Raw genomic sequence first — 10,729 nt, forward strand, 5'->3', positions numbered from 1 at the left:
TCCAAACATCATAGCCTTCACCAAATGCTTCAATGAAATAGTTGGAAAGTGTTTGTGATATTGGCGGAAAGTTTTTCCTTAGCTTCATTTTTGGAAACGACAGCCTTTTTCAGCAATACCCTTTCAGAATTACAAAGAAAAAAATACAAAAAACTGAACACACCATAAATCCTGAATCATAAATAAAGAACAGGCATGGAAAATTTAAATCCAGCAATTAGTTTGACCAAGTTATAAATATCTGCAAGCTGAAGATTTTCATGTTTCCATTGAGTTGGACAGTCTTAATTTAGACATTACTACTTGCTATACCTATAACACAATACCCCACCTGTGATCTTCCAAAATTAAAAAAGTCACAGTTGCAGAATTACTTAGTTGATAGTCTCTATTTAAACTCTTTCAGTCTCTTCTTGCAGCTAATGTAGAAATAAGACTCAGTGTCTGAGTATTGTTCTAATATGTCTGAGTATTGTTCTAATCTAATGAACACATGAAGTAAAATAATCAGACATTGGCAAGAACAGGCTATTTGGACAGTTCAGTTCAGTTCAGTTTTGAACTACTGTGCAAACAAATCTTTCAAAGTTTAACTTGGTTTAAACAATCCAGTGGTTTCTGTTGCTATTCTTGTCCATCTTCTACGTTCAGTTCTCTATTTCGTAAAATTCTTTCCAAAATTTTCAGTACTTGTTTTTAATTTACTGTTCTTACACAAAGACTTGCCAGCTGCTGTCCTGTGATTTGAAAATTGGTGCCAAATATAATGATTGTTTCATACATTTCCTGAACTAAAAGCTGGGAGGATAGTCTTGATACTATAATAATCATAACAAAAAGTAACCATCAACCACCCCAAAAATATCTTGCTACCTGATATCTGAGATCCCTTAGGTTTCTGTGTCATATTAATTTTTCTTCAATGGAGAAATCATTACCAAGGATTGAGCTATGTTCATGCATCAGAACTGAACACAAACTAAAATCTTTCCTAATTTTTAACTATCTAATCTCATCAAAGTCAAAAGGATTATACCAACATGAAACAAAGCAGTATTTATTCACTTGCCTCTATTCTCTATCAGCCTGCCCATAACAGCAATAGTTCTTTTGATAACTTCTGCATGTCTTGCCTGTTGTATCTTGTAATCTTGCATATTATCTTTCTCAGCATGTCTTGCAGATTAGTACAAAAGTAGAGGGAAAGGTTAAATAGGCAGTGTTGTATAAATATCCAGTACCATCCAAGCATGCTTGAGTTCAGCAGACACTGTTTCTCCCTTGCTGCGCTGGATATAGATTTTGGCAGTCTTGAAAACTTCTAAGAGAATGTTGCAAGACTAAGAAAACATAAAATTAAAAGTTTCATCAATACCATTCTAATATACATATTTTCAAATATGTAGTGTAATCCTCCTGCTCATTTGTGTTATTATTAAGCCAAGGAAAATCACAACAGAATTTTTAAAATCTATTTTCTTTATTTAGAATGTAAATCTCATTCATATCCAATTAGCAGATGCTAGGTATTGCTTGCTACTGCTAGTATCTTCTCTGGATCATGCTGGCAGAATATAAGATAAAAGATTTCCAGAGTTCCTGAGATGATCAAAGCACTGCAAAATTTGCTGTTTCACTGTAGCATCTGCAGCTGGGTCACCAATTTCCAAAGCATCTCATGCTGGCTGAGAAGAGTGAAAAAAAGACTGAGTTGGAAGATTATTTCCCTGCCAGGAAAAGCAATAACTGAGCCTCGTAGTGAGGTGGAATATCTTTGTACTTCCAAAATCATAAAAAGTGTTCCCTCAGCTAGCTTAAGTGTGATATTTCAGACTTGTGGAGCACTGGTTGGTCTTCCTCAAATCTAAGATTTCATTCCACATGACAGTAGAGTACTTTGTGCTCAGTAAAGAAAAAGCATGTGTTTTTTTCTTACCAGGCCAAACAAATTTGGACACAATCAATTTGTTCTCTCTACAATTTATTTTCATCCTTTATTTACAGAGAAAGGCCAGAGTGTACTTAAACAAAAATTTATACCTGCACATCCAGATATACGCATATATGCAAAGAGAAAATATGTATGGAAAAAGTATGGAAACATAAAATATATGCATGCACAAAGATATACATATCTAGCTAAAGAAAGAAGGAAAGATACACAAACACAGGTACACATATAAGGATCTGCACCTTTGGAGAAAGCAGATGTATGTACAAAATGTTACACTTAATTTTTAATTAACTTGATACAATGGTACAATAGTGGAGTTTCTATTTGGCTGTTTGGCCTAAGTGAAGATCGAAAGCAAATTATGATACAGACAGCCACAATGAACAGCATGTCATGGGATTACTTTTGGAGTAAGCCACTATGACCCAGGCTATCAGAAACTGACCATAAGTAACAGCATATCAACTCCCATTTTATTTCCATGGGCACTTAAACTCACAGAACAGCTGAGACAGGGAGATGGCACAAATCAGTTGGACATTGTTAAACGGGAAGCAGATTTTAGCCTTTTTGTTCCCCATACCTGGGACCAAAATTTTGCATTTCAGCCTGTAATTATTAATACCTTGCTGCATATGTATGTTTATAAACTACAGTTAAATTTCAGAGAGGTTGTAGCAAGGGTGGGACAGTGTCTGTATGACTCAGTATATGAAATTACCCTGAGTTACATTTTGCTCTCCCGAGTGGTCTGACATCTCTAATTAGTGCAAGTTTTTGTTTTCCTCCATTTGGTGGAACCCCATGCAATGTCAGGAAGCACAGTTCAACTCTTCAGTAATTGAATTTGGCTGATTGGCTACATCAGCCTGTATGAAGATATCTCTAATGAGGAATGGCTCAAGATAATCTGCTGAGTAAATCTCCCATGATCAAGTAGTTTTGTTTCCTATATTTTCAAATGTTATGTACCCATCTGTTACCATGTTTTATGTGAGGTTAATCAGAGAGAAAAAACCACAACTTTTCTGATTCCCTTAACTAGCAAATATTAAGCCTGTCACCATTTGCTGCATGTGATTATGCAAAAGCAGTCTGTTTCTTATTTGCTTTATTTTTTGTGAGCTGGGAATCTCCCTCATATTCACTGTCATGTTGAATGAATCACCAGAACTTTTTTTTTTATTTTAATAATAAGTCTTTTCTAAAAGTTGAACTCGGTTAGCTGAATACTCTGAAACATTGTCCAACAGCTTAAGAATGGAACTGAAGGCTGAAGGAAAAAACTGTAACAGGATATATTTTGTTTTAAAGGTTTGGCACAACATATCCCAAATACATTCCAAAGTGAATTCTGAAATACCAAAAAAATTCACAATAAAGAAAACGCAAAATTCAGTCCCTCAAACCTTTTCTTGCAGATAATTTTGGTCATGTGTGGTCATATAACAGAAGGTCACCTCATGCCTCCTCCACTTTTAACCCTTTGCATGTCTTTCTCTTGACACAGCAAGAATCCATTTATATGAGTCAAAACAATATGATTAATGGAACAGCATGACATATAGCATAAGTTCATGGGGCCAAGCAGACCTTTGTTGTAAGTGTGTGTCTTACAGTGCTTCCCAGGGTACACAAAATGTTCATTAATGAGGGGAAAAGGAATGAGACTCTTGCTTTTCTCATTATTGTTGTCTTCATGGCCGTTACGAAGCATAATTGTCTGTCAGTGTGCTGAGGTGACTAGGGAATAGATTAATGTTCCTTTTGTTGTGAAAGGTTATGAGAAAGTTGAGGATATGGTCCATTTGAGGGCAAGTCCTCAAGATGTCCAGCACACAGAGAAAATTCTGCGCAAATTCCTCTGGTCTTAGAAAGCACCCAGAAATTCAGTTGAAAGAGCTCCTCCTTTACAGACTGGAGAATGCATATTAAGTCAGTTTCTAAAAAACAATAAAAATTTTTGTATAAGAGATTCTGCCTAAATTTTCGCTTTCTTACCAATTCTACCTTTCATAAAGAAAAATACTTCTCCTCTAGAACGATTATTAGAATACACAGCTATCATGCAATTGAGAGGAATGAATACGCTGTGCATTGCACCAGGAGGTACTGGTTCATCATGATTGCAGAAAGAAAGGCATTCGGTGAAGGGTATTTAAATCAGCATTAATTAGAGCTAGCATTATAAAGAGACGTATAGATAACCTTTCTTCCCTTCAGGTTCTGGAAACTCTGAGTTGTGCAATACCAAAAAGGGCCTCTGATCAGGATGAGGCAGACCCTGGGCAGAGCCCATCCATGGTAGAGTTGCTCCAGTTCGGTAATTAGAACTGTTTTTTGAAAGCAAACTCTGCTCATCATTTCTACTGTCAAAGAAAGAAGATATGCATGTGTGAACTTACACTGTGAGATCAAGGCAAGGCCATGCAGGCAGGGTAATCACTGGCACTGAGTGGGAGCCTCCTGCAGGCTTCCCTTTTAGAATTACTATGTGAGTTTATTTTACAGTCAAGGGATGTGAGCAGCGCAAGATGAGTCTGGGGGTCATGTTGTATGTGTCACACAGCACTGCAAGTTCTGCACAGGTCTGCGCCTGCTCAGGTTAGTTGTGATGTGGGTCACCAGCTCCCCAGCTGCAGTGATCTCCTGGCCAGCATCATTACATGCAGTTATGAAGGTACACTCACGTATGTTCCACAAAAACATTCACAAGGCTGTACACAATCATGCACATTGAACAATTTAGGTATAAGAGAAATGTCAGGGTAAGCTTAACAGTTTACTGCTATTGGAGAAGGTGATCCTGCTTTTCCTTGCTTCATTTCACATTGCTGCATATTCGCTTTCTTGCTCATGTACTTCTCACTAATAACCTGGATGAGCCAGTTCAGCTTATGGACCAGGCAGAAAACTATACACTCCATGTGTCTCCCACCCCTCCTGATTATTTTTTTAGCAAATTAATGAATTGAACTGGCACAAGACATAGTACACATTCATAAAAGAACAGGTATAAATAGATCATGGGGAAATTCACTGCTGAAACAGGAAAAGGAGAGTGTGGGTTTGGGGTTGGGGTTTTTTTTGGCAGCTTTCTAATAGATCACCTTGCGTAACTGCACTGTAAGCAATCTTCTTATCCACACACCCACTGCCCCCCTATTGTGTTACAGATGACAGGCCTAAAGATGAAGAGAAATAAATTTTAATTATATCAGTGTTGCAGCTTACAATACAAAGAGTGTGGCATAAAATTCCGGTTATAGTTTTCTTATAACTAAATATATTTTTTTATGTACACATGCTGTAATAACAGCACAGTAATATTGCCACTAGGCCTGCCTAGTAATAAATTTTATTCAGATTTTAACCAAGATATTAGCAGAATTTTTAAAACCAACTGAACAGGATATTAATGCCTTTTTTGCACACTGTAAAAAAACCAAAATACTTTGACAAGATGTTAGCTTTATAGAAGTATACAATTAGATATACTCCTCCATTTTTATATAAGAACCTATACTTTTATATAAGAAAGGCCCTTTGCAACACTTATTCAAGTCCCAGTTGCTGTACTTTTCCTCTGCTCTTTCAAAATACTCAAATTTTTAATTTGCTTATCAGTTCCCAAGCTCACTTTACTGAAAAAGATGATTCGGTTAAGAAACAGTTAAGACTTTCTTTGTCTAGACAATTTGGAGTCCAGGAACTTTCCCATTGATTTAAGATGTTTCGTTTGCTAGTTTTGCAGGAGCTGCATGCATTTGTCATCCCTGATTACCCTTTTTTTGTTTGTTTGTTTTTGCCTTTTTTTTTCTTTTTTTTTTCTCTCAGGTTAGTAAATAGGGGTTTATTAAAATGCTCCTCATTATGTCAGTTATTTTAATATTCCAGAGAAGCTCATAAAAGCACAGAGTAGTTCTCAGTAGGCGAATACAGCAGCTTAATCCATTGACCCTTTGTGCTAGAAGAAAGGAAAAAAAAAATCTAGTTTTGAGTCAGTGCCTGAATTATTTTTTTAACTAACACTGGGAATAAAGGTAACAGTGAAACCCATACATGTGTTGTTGATTCAGGGATTATGGGATATACATATGATATCAGGTGTGCTTTGAATGATACAGAGCACCACAGGAGGTACTTAGGTGTGACAGCACCACTTATTCTTTTATATTTTATAATCTGAATATCCATCTCATGTCATGCTACCCCTCACTTGTCAAGAATCACACTGCTAGCTGCCATCTCCACTCCTGGCAGCTGTGAGACATCATATATTTATGCCTTTTAACCACTCAGTGATCTGGCACATCAGATGTGGCCAGTCTGAGAATTCTTTGATACAACGGCCAGCTGTGCTTGATGAATGGGGTCACAGGGAAGGGGAGAAGCAACAGTACTGCTGCCAACATGTATTTCCCTTTGTGGAGGTCCCACATTCAAAGAAGTGCTTAGTAGGTGGTACACAGCTGCAGTTCAATGTCATAACATCCACAGTCCAACACTAAAGCATCTTTCTTGTTGCATTACCCCATATGTCAGAAGCATCACTCTCACCATATATGAAAGTAGCAGTGGGTTTTACATATGGGAAAGAAAGAAATATGAGAGGTCTACCTCCCAGGCGAAGAAATTTGCTTATTCAAAAGAGTAAGCAGAGGCTCAGAACTTCCCATGTAATAAAGAGACTTGAAAAATAGGAGTGTACTCAATTACCACTCTTTATTGCTTGCACTCTCTTTCTCTCACTATTAGATCACCTCAACTCAACTTCCTTCCAATTGAAAAGTTGAGGATGCTCACAGAATGGGTGGCTCTTGAGCCAGGTTCAACTGATTTATGGCAGGTGAGATTCTAACTCAGTTAATCACAAAAGCTACTAGGATTTCTTCTAACGGACTGAACCAGCAAGAAAAGGTTTTCAGGAAAATACAGTACTTTTGTTAGACAAACAGAAATAGATGCAAAAAGTATACACACCTTTGGGACAAACAAAGAAAATTTTAACTTTAGACATCAAGAAATTGCAACAGCTCTAACAAACCACTATTTCTTCCTCAGGATGATAATCCTCCACAGTCTACTTCATGTGCTTCTCCACTGTGTGCAGTGGCTTCTGTCTTATCATCTTTTTCAGGAAACATGATTGAGCGGTGATTAATGGGTTCTCTGTGAGGATTTACACTGCCTTTTATCATTCAAAACCTGCTTTGGTCAATTTGCAAACAATAAAAGAGAGGAAATTATATTAAAAGCTGTACATATGCTCATACAGCTTTTAGGATATTTTCATGGTAGCTAGCTGCATTGAAAGACTGTAGATGTATTTTTGAAAACACACACATAAATAAAACCCAGGCTAGGTAAAAGAAATATATAAAGTCCTTGCAGTTCCTTATTTCTGCTCTGCGCAAACCTGTGAATGATGTGGCGTGAGATGCCTTTGTAAACCAAACTATTTGAATGAGAAAAAGATCCTAGGACATAGCTGCTTCTAGAAACCTCTCCACGAGATTTCCACCATAAGTTGTTGTTACAGTGGACCTATTTGTCATGTTTGCATATATGTTATGTACTAAATGGTTAACAACCCCATAGATTATCATGAAGATTACATAGATAAAAATCACAAGTCCAGACTAAAGATAGCAAAAAAATATTTTACAAATGCATCCAATTAATATGAAAATCTAGGAAAGATAGAAATGTAATGAAATCCCAAATAAATGTATTAAACCCCCCCCCTAAATGTAAAGAAACCGCAAGATTTCTCATTTTATTGGACCAGGATGTTGATTACCTGTTGCAGTTATCAGACTAAACTTTTTTAAACTGTCTCCAAAGATGGGAATTTCAAAATTTTCTCAAGAAAAATAACACATTGTTCAACTCTTCTTACAGTTTGTTTTCTTAATATCTAGCTTAGAGTTTGCTCCGAGTAAGTTTCTCATACTCACCTCAGTGAGCCTGAAAAACAACTCATCACTGTTTCTATAAAGATTACACAGTTTCTTAACTGTTGTATTTAATATTTGGATTTTTTTATTATTATTATTTTTTCCCCCTTAGGCAGAACAAGCTCATCTTATTTCAACTAGCATTATAGGTTATCTTTTCTAAACTATTTCCTTGGATTCTTTCCAATTTATTTGTATTTGAGCCTGACTGCAAAGAGTATGTCCATTATGTTCATTCACACAAGCCTCTTGAACAGATTTCAAAGTGAAAAGGTTTTGTTTGGAATGTCATGTTATTAACTTGTACAACTCCTACACTTTCTTCACTTTTTATGGTATTCAGGAATTCTGAATTCTGTATTCATTGTCTTCCTTTTGAATATAATTTGTATTTGTATAACATATACATAAATAACACAACATAACATAAATATTCCTTTTGAATAACATTTGTATTTATTAGTGTGGGGAGAGTGATTATTTTTTATTTCCAATCATTTTTGCCCATTTGGAAAGAACCCTCAGAATTGTAATTTGGTCCTATGTACTTCAATATTTTTCAGTTTCAGAATATTTGCATATTTTTGAAATGTCATCTTTAAAACTGATAGCCATTAACAAATGTGGGAAGTCTCCAGACCTTAGCTGGATTCAGTTGACATGTTCTCCTAATTGAGAAACAGTTACTCATGACTTCTCTGTAATATCTACCTTCCCAGCTACAAAAGATAAATCACATTTCTTTAGTTTGGACATGAGGACATCACATATGGCTACGTAAAACAAACAAATAAACCAAAAAGCTGCTAAAGTAAGACATACTATATCAATCCTCTCTTCCCATACTCTGGACTAACTACTTGTGTGAGAAGGCAACTAGATTGTTGTTATATGATTTGTTACAGAAACACACAGAGCAGCTCCCTCCTATCACCATTATTCTACAGACACTCTCAAATTTATTGTTTAGTAATGAGTTACACAAAGTACCTCTCTTAATACCAGAGTTTTGCTATTCCATGTTTTCTCAACTACAGCTTTGGTATTTTTTTCCAGTCTTCATGTACCACAATTGGACTTCACAAGCTTTTGAAGATAATCACTAAAACATGCAAGTGAACTCTAGTGTTTTAAGAATTTTATTAAATCTAGACATGAATACCCTGTTAAATTCCTTGTTTATTGCTTTTCTGGTCTATATTCCTACACCCATTTTTGTTACTAGTTGCTAGTTGAGTTCTGGATATGGTCATAGTGAACCTGTTTTTGTGAAGGCCATTGCAAAAAAATATATCTACAACTGCAGTAATTTTCAATCTGCACAGTTTTAATAAGACATCTTGTAATTCTGCTTCTCCAAATAGAAGATAAACAAACCTTTCTTCTCCATTTACAAAGCAAAAGCAAGGAATTATTTTCTTCCCCATGGAAACTATCTAGAACCTGCTTTGACTGATCAAGTAAAAACTTAGAAACAATCTCAAACCATGAGCAAGGACTTATTTTCCCAGCATTCCCCAAATCAGAAAAGATCAAACTACACTGCCTTTAAATGCATGGGTCCTGCTTGGTCTGAAGAATGAGTGAAGACTTTTGAAGAAAAAAAAAAGATGTGTTGCACCCTTGATGTAATGTGAATTTTTCATTGATTTATTTAATACAACTTGCAAGAAATACCTTGAAATAAAGGAAGGAATTATGATTTAAATTCAGTGTCCTACAACTGCCTTCATTTGATGGATGATTCAGGAGATGGAATGACACGTATACTCAGGCCCAAGAATGTAAGTCCTAGAACAGGCTTACTATCCCTGTGAACATTTTTATTTCTACAAAAGGGACTCAAGATAGATATCCTGGACAACTGGCATATTAGCAGAGAAAGACTATGACAGACACAACTTACGGCCGAACACTGCTTGAGTGTAAAAAGCATTAATTTGATGTTTTTAAATTGTAGTTACATTTATTTTGAAAGAAAATTTTATTTTATACTCTCATTGAGAGTATATTTTCATAAAAGGGATAAAGGCAAACATAATGGAAATTATAACACATTAAAAAATGTTAGGTCCACTTTTAAAGGAATTTTGCAGGCCTGCAAGTTTTGACTTAAGAAAATGTCTAGAGCCAAATCTATCGTTTCTTAGCCTCCAAAACTTCCATTGGCAGCTATGAAAATTCTGGACTGAGGAATAAAATATGATCAGATGCTTTGTTTGATCCTAAAAGATCAAATGTTTGAATTTGGGTTTGGATTCTATTTCCTTCCCTTAACATAAAAAGAAATCTACTTAATAGGAATATACAGAAGTAATTCAGCACCCAAGAATATCTCTAAATTCACATAACTGCTAAGTGAAGGGTGGAAAAATGATTAAAAGTGCTTGACTCCTACTACAATGCCAAACGCTGACTTCAGACTCTTTTACAAGAGGTACTATTATTATTATTATTATTTACTGTATGACCATTTTCCAAATTGGAAAACTACTATAATATTAAAATATCTAAAGATATATCTGATATGTTCACGGAAAATAGCCAGATTAGAAAGTACCACATGGACAATCTAGTTAAAAATCTTAAATGCCTCTTTTCTTTCTTCATTAACTACTCTCACAAGCAGCTACATCCCTGCCAGGTATTTAGGGACAGGCTTCCCCTTGAGCACTGCTTGGTGATTTAGTGCCCAAGGGTTTAAACCATAAAAGAGACATAATTAAGTGCTATTTAATTAGGCAACATATCCACAACTTTAATAAGGTTGTGTACAAACTACAGATTTTTAGCCTGCACTGAATTTTTGGAAAAT

The sequence above is a fragment of the Hirundo rustica genome, chromosome 2 (genome assembly GCF_015227805.2).
Source record: "Hirundo rustica isolate bHirRus1 chromosome 2, bHirRus1.pri.v3, whole genome shotgun sequence".
NCBI lineage: Eukaryota > Metazoa > Chordata > Aves > Passeriformes > Hirundinidae > Hirundo > Hirundo rustica.